Source organism: Gymnogyps californianus, chromosome 27 (assembly GCF_018139145.2).
Source record: "Gymnogyps californianus isolate 813 chromosome 27, ASM1813914v2, whole genome shotgun sequence".
In the NCBI taxonomy this organism is placed as follows: domain Eukaryota; kingdom Metazoa; phylum Chordata; class Aves; order Accipitriformes; family Cathartidae; genus Gymnogyps; species Gymnogyps californianus.
In genome coordinates, this window is record NC_059497.1 from 2,969,649 (window position 1) to 2,977,556 (window position 7,908).

At 54.6% G+C, this 7,908-nt stretch overlaps 1 non-coding gene across 1 annotated transcript; it reads left to right on the forward strand.

Moving 5' to 3' along the window:
• The first annotated feature begins 7,115 nt into the window (after positions 1 to 7,115).
• On the forward strand, positions 7,116 to 7,187 carry TRNAW-CCA (transfer RNA tryptophan (anticodon CCA)). Its single transcript has one exon. It is a non-coding gene; the product is annotated as a tRNA-Trp (tRNA).
• Positions 7,188 to 7,908: the final 721 nt, after the last annotated feature.

Consider the following 7,908-nt stretch of genomic DNA (forward strand, 5'->3'; position numbering starts at 1 on the left):
AGCAGCAGGGACAGCCCCTAGGAAAGGGTAAATGTTCGGGGGCAGCCGTGCCCGCTGCCTGTCGGCACGGGGGGTGGTATTGACTTGAGCAGATTGACACCCCCGAGGACCCCCCACCGCGGGGGACGAGCACACTCAGAGAACAAATCCTCCCGCTGTGATTAACTGGCTTGACCTTTCCAGGGTTTGTCCAGTGCTTCCAGACCAGATTCGCGCTCGGCAAACAGAGCTGTATGTGCCACTGACAGCTCCCCTTCGGAGGAGATTTGTTGGCTCAGCCAACATCCAGAACCAACACGGCTATTATTTTATTTTCTGATCCGAAGGATTTAGCACAAAACCCTGAGCCTGGCCAGGAGCACCAATAACACAAGGTGCAGCTGAGGAGCTTTAAATCCTCTCTGCTGGGTGCCCATCGTCCAGGCTGCGGTGGGAAGCAGCTGACTGGTGTGGGATGTGCTGCTCGGAGCCAGCTCGGAGGTGGCAGCGAGCCGGGACCGGGCACAGAGGCACGGACTGTGCGTGGTCTCTGCGTGTCAGACCCCGGGGTCGGGAGGCTCAGGGCACTTTGCTTTTTCTCCTCTTTAAGCCCAAGTGATGTGAGCTGTGGATCCAGAGGTGCAGCCCCCGGGCAGTGTTCCCAGCCAGGTATTTCCCAGCTGGGCTCCAGGTTTTGGCACGAGAGAGGGCACGTGGTGGCACGTGAGGTGCCCTGCGAGGGGCCAGTCAGGACAGCGGTCCGGCTTCCCTGTCGTTTGTCACAATCGAGCTCAGCAGATTTCAGCCTGGCACACAGAGGTCAGTGGAAAACACTGTGGTTAGTGCCGGCGGTAATGTCTCCTCTGGGACCTCTGGGGCTGCATCAACCTTTTACTTAAGCTTCACCGAGGAGCTGCTTCGCCGAGGCACCAAGGATGGCTGAGGTTAATGCTGGTGCACCCACGTTTTGGCTTGGTTGACGGTGCCCCATTCCTAGGGGGACGCAAGCTGGGTCCCTGCTAATGGTGATCCGAGCAGGCATCACCCTTCTGAGTGCAGGGTGGAGAGCTGGGGCTCTTCGGGCAGCAGGCGCACGCTCCGGGGAGACCATCAAAAGCAGAGGTTTGGGAAAAATCATGGGCAGCTTTGCTCAGTCAGGCTTTACAGAAGCTGAGTTATTACTGTGGGGTTGAGGGGGGTTGGCCCAGTTCATTACTGTGTAACCTTCGCTGCTAAACCTCTTGGATTACAGATCCATCATGGTTTGGCAGTTAAAGATGTGCAGCTAACGGCCGCCCCGAGATTTCGCGTCTAGGTGGAGGCTCGGCATTGCACTGAGAGCAGCCCTGGAGAGGAGGCTGGTGCATGACAGGATGGTGCTTCAGCGGCTCCCGGTTGTGGTGGGAGTCCCCCAGGCTGGTCTGGGATGAGGTGGGAGCTCAGCTGGAAACACGCCGTGCTCACGCTGTGCTTGCACTGTGCATGCTCTGCATACATTGTACATGATGCACGCACAGTGCACACGCTGTACGCAGTGCACACGCGGCGCCGTGCACAAACTATGCACATGGTGCACACACAGTGCACATGCTGTGCACACGCTATGTCACATGCTATGCACGCACCACACACACCGTGTGTGTGCAGCAGCTCTGTGCCTGTTCAGGTTTTCCCTGCGTCTCGAATATTCCTGTGTCCAGTGAGGGGTTCCCAAGCCAGGTGTTTAACGAATGTAGCACGTACAGTTGAGACAGGCAGACACTCACCCGCACCCATTATATGTGCATTTGAAAACACAATAAATGAACCAAGTGCAGTATGAATGTTAAAGTGCTCGAGCTACAGTTATTTTTAAAAAGAACTTCCCACCTCCTTGGATGGATGTAGCTCTCAAAGCAACAATATGTTTTCCACCATGGCTCCGAGCAAAATGGTTTGCTCCTGGATTGACCTCTATTGTGTTCATAAATGGCTTGTGGTGCTTTTTGATTCCCCCATCATAATGACTTGACCTCTAGATTTATGGCTGAAGGTCCTTTCATCTGCACATTGTTTCCCACCAGACTCCAGCCTGGCGCTTTTCTGTAGCAAACCTGCCAAGAGCTGAGCCCTGCGCCGCTCGCCCCTCCGAGCCGCCCAGCCAGCTTCCACTGACAAATTTGCAGTGGGCAAAAGCAAACGTTTTTTTCTTCTCTTTTTCCAGTGGCAGCATTTTAATAGGGCAGCGTATGCTTCTGAGACTGCAAAGCCTGGGAAGCTGACAGCTCTTGTCACAGTACACTCTCTCCCTGTCCCTCTCTCCCCCACGTTTGCACAACCCCTGGCATTTTTATAAACTAAGAATTTGCTTATTGTTCAGGATTTCCTCTTGCCCTCCCAAGTTCAGACACCCTGCCTTTGAGTCTTCCACCTGGCTTTTGCTTCTCCACTCCAGAAGCAACTGCACCTGAGCGATACTGTAGTAGATAGATCTTACTAATGTTGGTGGCAATGAGCTATAAGCTGGAGTCGTCCGTCCAGTGGTTTCCAAGTGCTTTTCCAAGGCTTTTCTATCTTCTGGAGAGAGGAAGGAAGGGAGGTGCAGGGACCCCCCACGGCTGAGCAGTGAGTCTGAAGCTGAGGTTGCAAAATCGCCCGTGTCCTGGCTGCTCACAGGCATCCTTGGGGAAAAGGGTGCAGTAGAAGCGTGCGAGATGTAATTTGTCCTCTCCGTCACAGAGCTGGCTCAGCGTACAGCTGGGCTGTCGGCAAACCACCCGTTACAACACGAGCTTTATCTGTACCGTGGGTTCCCAGGGTTTATGGAGAAAGCCTCCACCTCCGTCCCTCCTCAGGCAGAGGAGAGCCGTGCTCTCGAAAGATGCATTTGTTCCCACCAGCAATAATCCTTCTTTAATCCTATTACACTAAGGAAAGCATCCAGCTTCCCTCGAAGCGGATGGTGGGATGCACGGAGGAGGGCGGCCCCTCTCACCGCAGGCTGCCATGGCCAGGTCCCCACCGGGGTTTTGGAGGGGGATGGCCCATGGCTCGGCCCCTTCCTATGCACCCCGAGCTTTTCCTCCGGTGCCAAAGGGCTGGAGTGAAGCCGGCAGTGGCCAGTGACACCCCTGCATCAGCCCTCGAGATGGAGAAGTAACGTTGTCTGAAATGAGGAGCTGCCTGTACCAAGGGTTCAAGGTCTGGAGCTGATGCTGGAGTGTCGGGAAAAATCAGTTTTAATGATCAAAATAACCAAAGCATCGCCTCAGGCTCAATTCCAAGATAGGCAGTGTAGTCCCTTTGTAAATATTGGCTTACTTGGGAGCGAGGGAGCCTACAGATGTTTATTTGCATGACAATAGCCCGGTTGGGGACCAAAACATGTGTGTGTGCAGGGGCGCGGGGCGCAGCCTCCATCGGCAGACGGGCTGGTGACGGAGGTGGTTCTGCCAGGGGAGCTTGCGCTGCGCTGATTTGAGATGAAGAAATGTTTGTGCAGTGAGCTGGAAGGGTATGCGCAGAAATTGTAGGAGGCAAGCCAGGAAAAAAAGCTGCCGCTTGAACTCTCGTCTTGTAACACGTTCTTAAAGGTTTTGCTGGAGATGTGAAAAAGGACCAGGGAATAACCCCGGCGATCCCGAGGCAGATGCTCTGCAGCAGGACAGACGCCTTCCATCCAAACGCCCCGCGAGCATCAGCTTGACGTAGCGCATTGCATTTAAGACGAGTACTGTGTTTGCTACAGGCAGGGCAATTTCTGCATCCCAGGTGGTAACCAAGAGAAAAACACCTTTTTTTTTCTCAGAAATCACCTGGTCAAAGCCACCCTTTCTCCCTCACACGGCAGTTTTCTTCCAGTGGCTCGACATTCCCGTGCTGACCTGCTGCCCTCCTGCTAGCCAGCGCTGGGGGATTGCACAGAGAAATATCTCAGGCAGCCTGATAAAATCTGCACTTCACGGTCGGGCTCGATCCTCCCAGCCCGTGCCTGCTCGCCTCCCTGTCCGTCTGTCTTCCCATAGTTCAAAAAAAACCACCAGTCTTTGTGGCTGCCCCAAACCACCACCTTTTGCAGAAGGTTACTCTGAGGACAAAGTGCAGGCAGTTTCAGGCAGCTCCAGGTGGGCACGGGGAAGCTCACGTTGTTTTGGGAAAATGCTGACCTTGTTCCGTTCCTATTTTTGCACATCGGCACAGCCTCCCGAATTCAGGGTTTGCAGCCCCAGTGCTGTCCTTGGCGAGGACCTTTGGATTTATCTTTGGGGCAAAAAAATAGCAAGTTGGTGAAACACAAAGCGTATTTCTTGAATGTAAATTTATTTTTGCACAGTTCCCCTGTAACGGGGGGACCCGTTGTAATGCGTGGTGACCACGTGAGTAATGCACTTGTGGACTTAAACCTCTAGGGATTAATCACTGCTCCGGAGTTTATTACAAGTGTAAAGATGCGGGTCAAATTCAACCTTTGTTTTATGCCAGTATAAATCCAGAGAGACAGTCTGTACACTGAGATGTCTACAAAAATATTAATTATACAGAAATGAGCTTGGACTGGACCCCAACACTCAGATTTCTCCTAAATGTGTCTCAGCCCCATCCCTATGCAAAAGCACGTAAACAACGAGCACAAGCAGGCAAAGACAGGCTTACCGGAGGCACATGCTAAGGAAGCCCTGACTCAACAAAGCCCTGCTTAAATTTAAGTGTTTGCTGTGGGATTTTGCTCGATCCAATAAATTTGCCTAATTCCCCCCTAATAACCCTGTATCGATCCCTGCAGAAGTGCGCAACGACCAAGCAGAGGGAAAGGCACAGAACCGTCCTTGCAGCATCTCCCTGATGTTGCCTAACGAGGATCAAAGCATTAAACCTCTTTTTATTGTCCTTTTCTTTTATCCCACTGTCTGGATTTCATCACGAAGGGACCTACCCAGACATGTTCCTCAGGAGTCTCCCAGCCCCAGTAGCCATAGAAACCGGCTATTTTTAGCCTGTTTTCATGATGCCAGTAAATTACTTTTTCTCTACTTTGGAGAGACAGAAGACCAGGTCAGCCTTGCGTGCTGGCGGATGGTAAATGAGCATCTCTGGCAAGGCAGGCGTCCTCTCCCATACGGTACTGTACGCTTCAGAAAATAAATGCGGCATTTGTAAATAAGCACGCATATCTACGCACAGAGCAGATCACTTCCTATGGTATTTCCTACGCTAGAGCAAATATTTATAAGAATTTTTAGAGTATGGATTTTATAGACGTTTGGAGATCAGGGTTTTTGGTATATGACAAGCTTCCTCCTTTTCTGAGCTGGTTCTTCAAAAGACCCCGTAATACAAATTACCAGTGTTTGGAAACGCGATCAATGCGGGTAAGAGCACAGTGGTACTTCAACCATAAATCAGCCCCACAACAATGCCTTTCATTCCTGGGATATCAGTAAGACTCGCAGCCAAAGGCTTTTGAAGTAGGATGGAAAAACACATTTGTCTGAGTAATTATCAGGCTACATGCTAATGAGCAATGCTGGCCGGGTAATTCAGCACGAGGGAAGGGAGCTGGGGCCAGAGCATCATTTTCCTGGAGGGTTTTTTAAAACACCCATCGTCTCCCGGGATGTTCCCCCTATCCCGGCAGCCCTGCGGCAGGATCAGCCCACGGGGTCATTTCCCCAGCAGCTCTCTGCCCTCCTCGGGGGTACTCAGCAAACGCTGGGACAACTCCTGGGGGTGCAGGAGCATCCCAGGCGGTGCCGTGTGCTTGGGGAGCACCGTGGGAGGGGATCAGCAAACCTCTGCCGAGCGGAGAGGATGGAGACTGTTTCCTTTTAATGCTTGCCAGGTATCCTGGAGCTGTAAATACACCAAGCCCGACGGCTTCAGCTGTAACGTATCTAGTTTACAAGATTGTACTATAAATTATAGATGCATATCATGACTGCGGTTTGCACTGAGAGACTCGCCTATTGATCTGTCTCCTGCTGGTTAATATTCAGGACTGCCACGGCCCTGCTTTCAGCAGCGGCACACTGTTGCGGGTCGTTTGTACGTCTCTCCGTCTGCACTTGGAGCAAGCACTTTGCCGGCTCGACTGTACGAGCACGCGGGGAAGCAGCTGCAGAGCTGCTGTAATAAACCGGCTTTACGATACCCCTCCGAGAGACGGGTTTTATTTCGCGTGTGCTGCTTGTGGCCCTGAGCCGGGGTGGGAGCAAGAGGGGAGGTGGGCTTGGTGGGACTGTGGTGGGAGACGGGCAGAGGCGGGCAGAGACGCACTTCCCTAATCCTGCTGTGTTCCCACCAAGCCCTGTGTGCAGCTAGAGAGAGTTGCGCTGCAAAGTCACTCATTGACACGCACACAGTGCAGGTGCAAAGCAGAAGCTGCAGTAAAATCCAGTGGTGGCAACTCTAGTAATATTTAATAAAGCGGCTGTTGGGATGGATTCCCAAATGCCAAGGCGACCGTGGACATAAACAAAGGTGACACACATAAGGGGAGTCAAAATTGTTTGAACTTTAAAAGATGTGCCTTGAAATATGGGATGGTCATGGGACTGAGGCAGCAAAACCATACTGCAGCGTAACAGCAACATATAGACCGCTTTGCCGCTGCTGGCCGTGGGCAGCGCTCCAGCTGAGGACGGCCGCCCGGTCCAACTCAGCGCATGTAACGGGGCTCCCTCTCTCGGGGCTGGGCCCTTTAAATCTGGAGGTGCCGGGGCTGGGACAGACCAGAGGTGGTGCGGGTGGGGGGGTTCCGCCCCGGGGGCGGGAGGGCGCAGGTGGGCCCTGCCAGGTGGCGCGGGGCAACCCCTCCCCAGGCGGTGGTACAGCCCACGGGGCGGGGGGGGCGTGGCCGACCGAGGCGGGCGGGCGGCTTGAAAGCCGTTAGGCGGCCTGGCGTGAGGGGCTACGGCCCGCTCCGCCGCTACCGGGGTCGGGCCGAGGGGAGCCCCGGGCAGCGGAGGGCGCCGGGAGCCTGCGCGGGGCGCGCATATTGGGGCGCGCATATTGGGGCGCGCATATTGGGGCGCGCATATTGGGGCGCGCATATTGGGGCGCGCATATTGGGGCGCGCATATTGGGGCGCGCATATTGGGGCGCGCATGCGCAGCGTGGCGCGCAGGCTCTTGCCGGCAGGCCGGGGCTGCTGCTGCCGAGACCTCGTGGCGCAACGGTAGCGCGTCTGACTCCAGATCAGAAGGCTGCGTGTTCGAATCACGTCGGGGTCACGGCTCCCTTCGGGGTTCCCTTTTACGCTCTGCGGGCAGAGCGGGGCCGGCCTCGGGGTACCCCGGGGGCACCGGGCCGGGAAGCTGCGGGGTTTCGGGGTGGTGGAGCTACAGGCTCGGGGCTGAAGGGAGCCGGCGGTGAGGGCAGAGCTCCTCCTCGGCTCTAATTCTTGCTCTGGGTGGGGGTGAGGTGCCCCAGTGCCCGCGGGCTCCCGGGGTGCTGCAGCCCAGCGGGGGGGCCTGGCAGACCCTCGCCCTGAATTAACGCAACCGAAACACGGTTGTGCTTCGCCAGCTAAGCGGGTGCTCCAGCCGGGGTGGGAGAGGGACGAAGAGCGCTGGAAGCGGGTGGCTTCTGGAAGGTTGGGAGATGCTGTGGTCGTAGGAATCGCCCAGCGTCCTGCACCAAGCTGGGCTGCAGGACTGGTGTCGCCTAGGAGGCGAATTGGTTGCAAACTGAAGATGGCATCGAGGTGGTGTCCCAGCCCTGCGGTTGCTTTGCTTGTTTGGGTAACGTTAAAAGTGTGTCCTCTTTATAAAACGTAGCGAAGAGCTCAGCGACATAAAATAACTCCACTTACTGGGGGAAGACAGTAGAAATTACTTAAGTGCTGCTGTTAGGGGCATAAGTAAAGAAACTTTGGATGACAAAATTTCAGTATGATTTTTTTTTTTTCCAACCGCAGGCGCTACTCTCAAGGACAGTGTAGGAAAACAATTT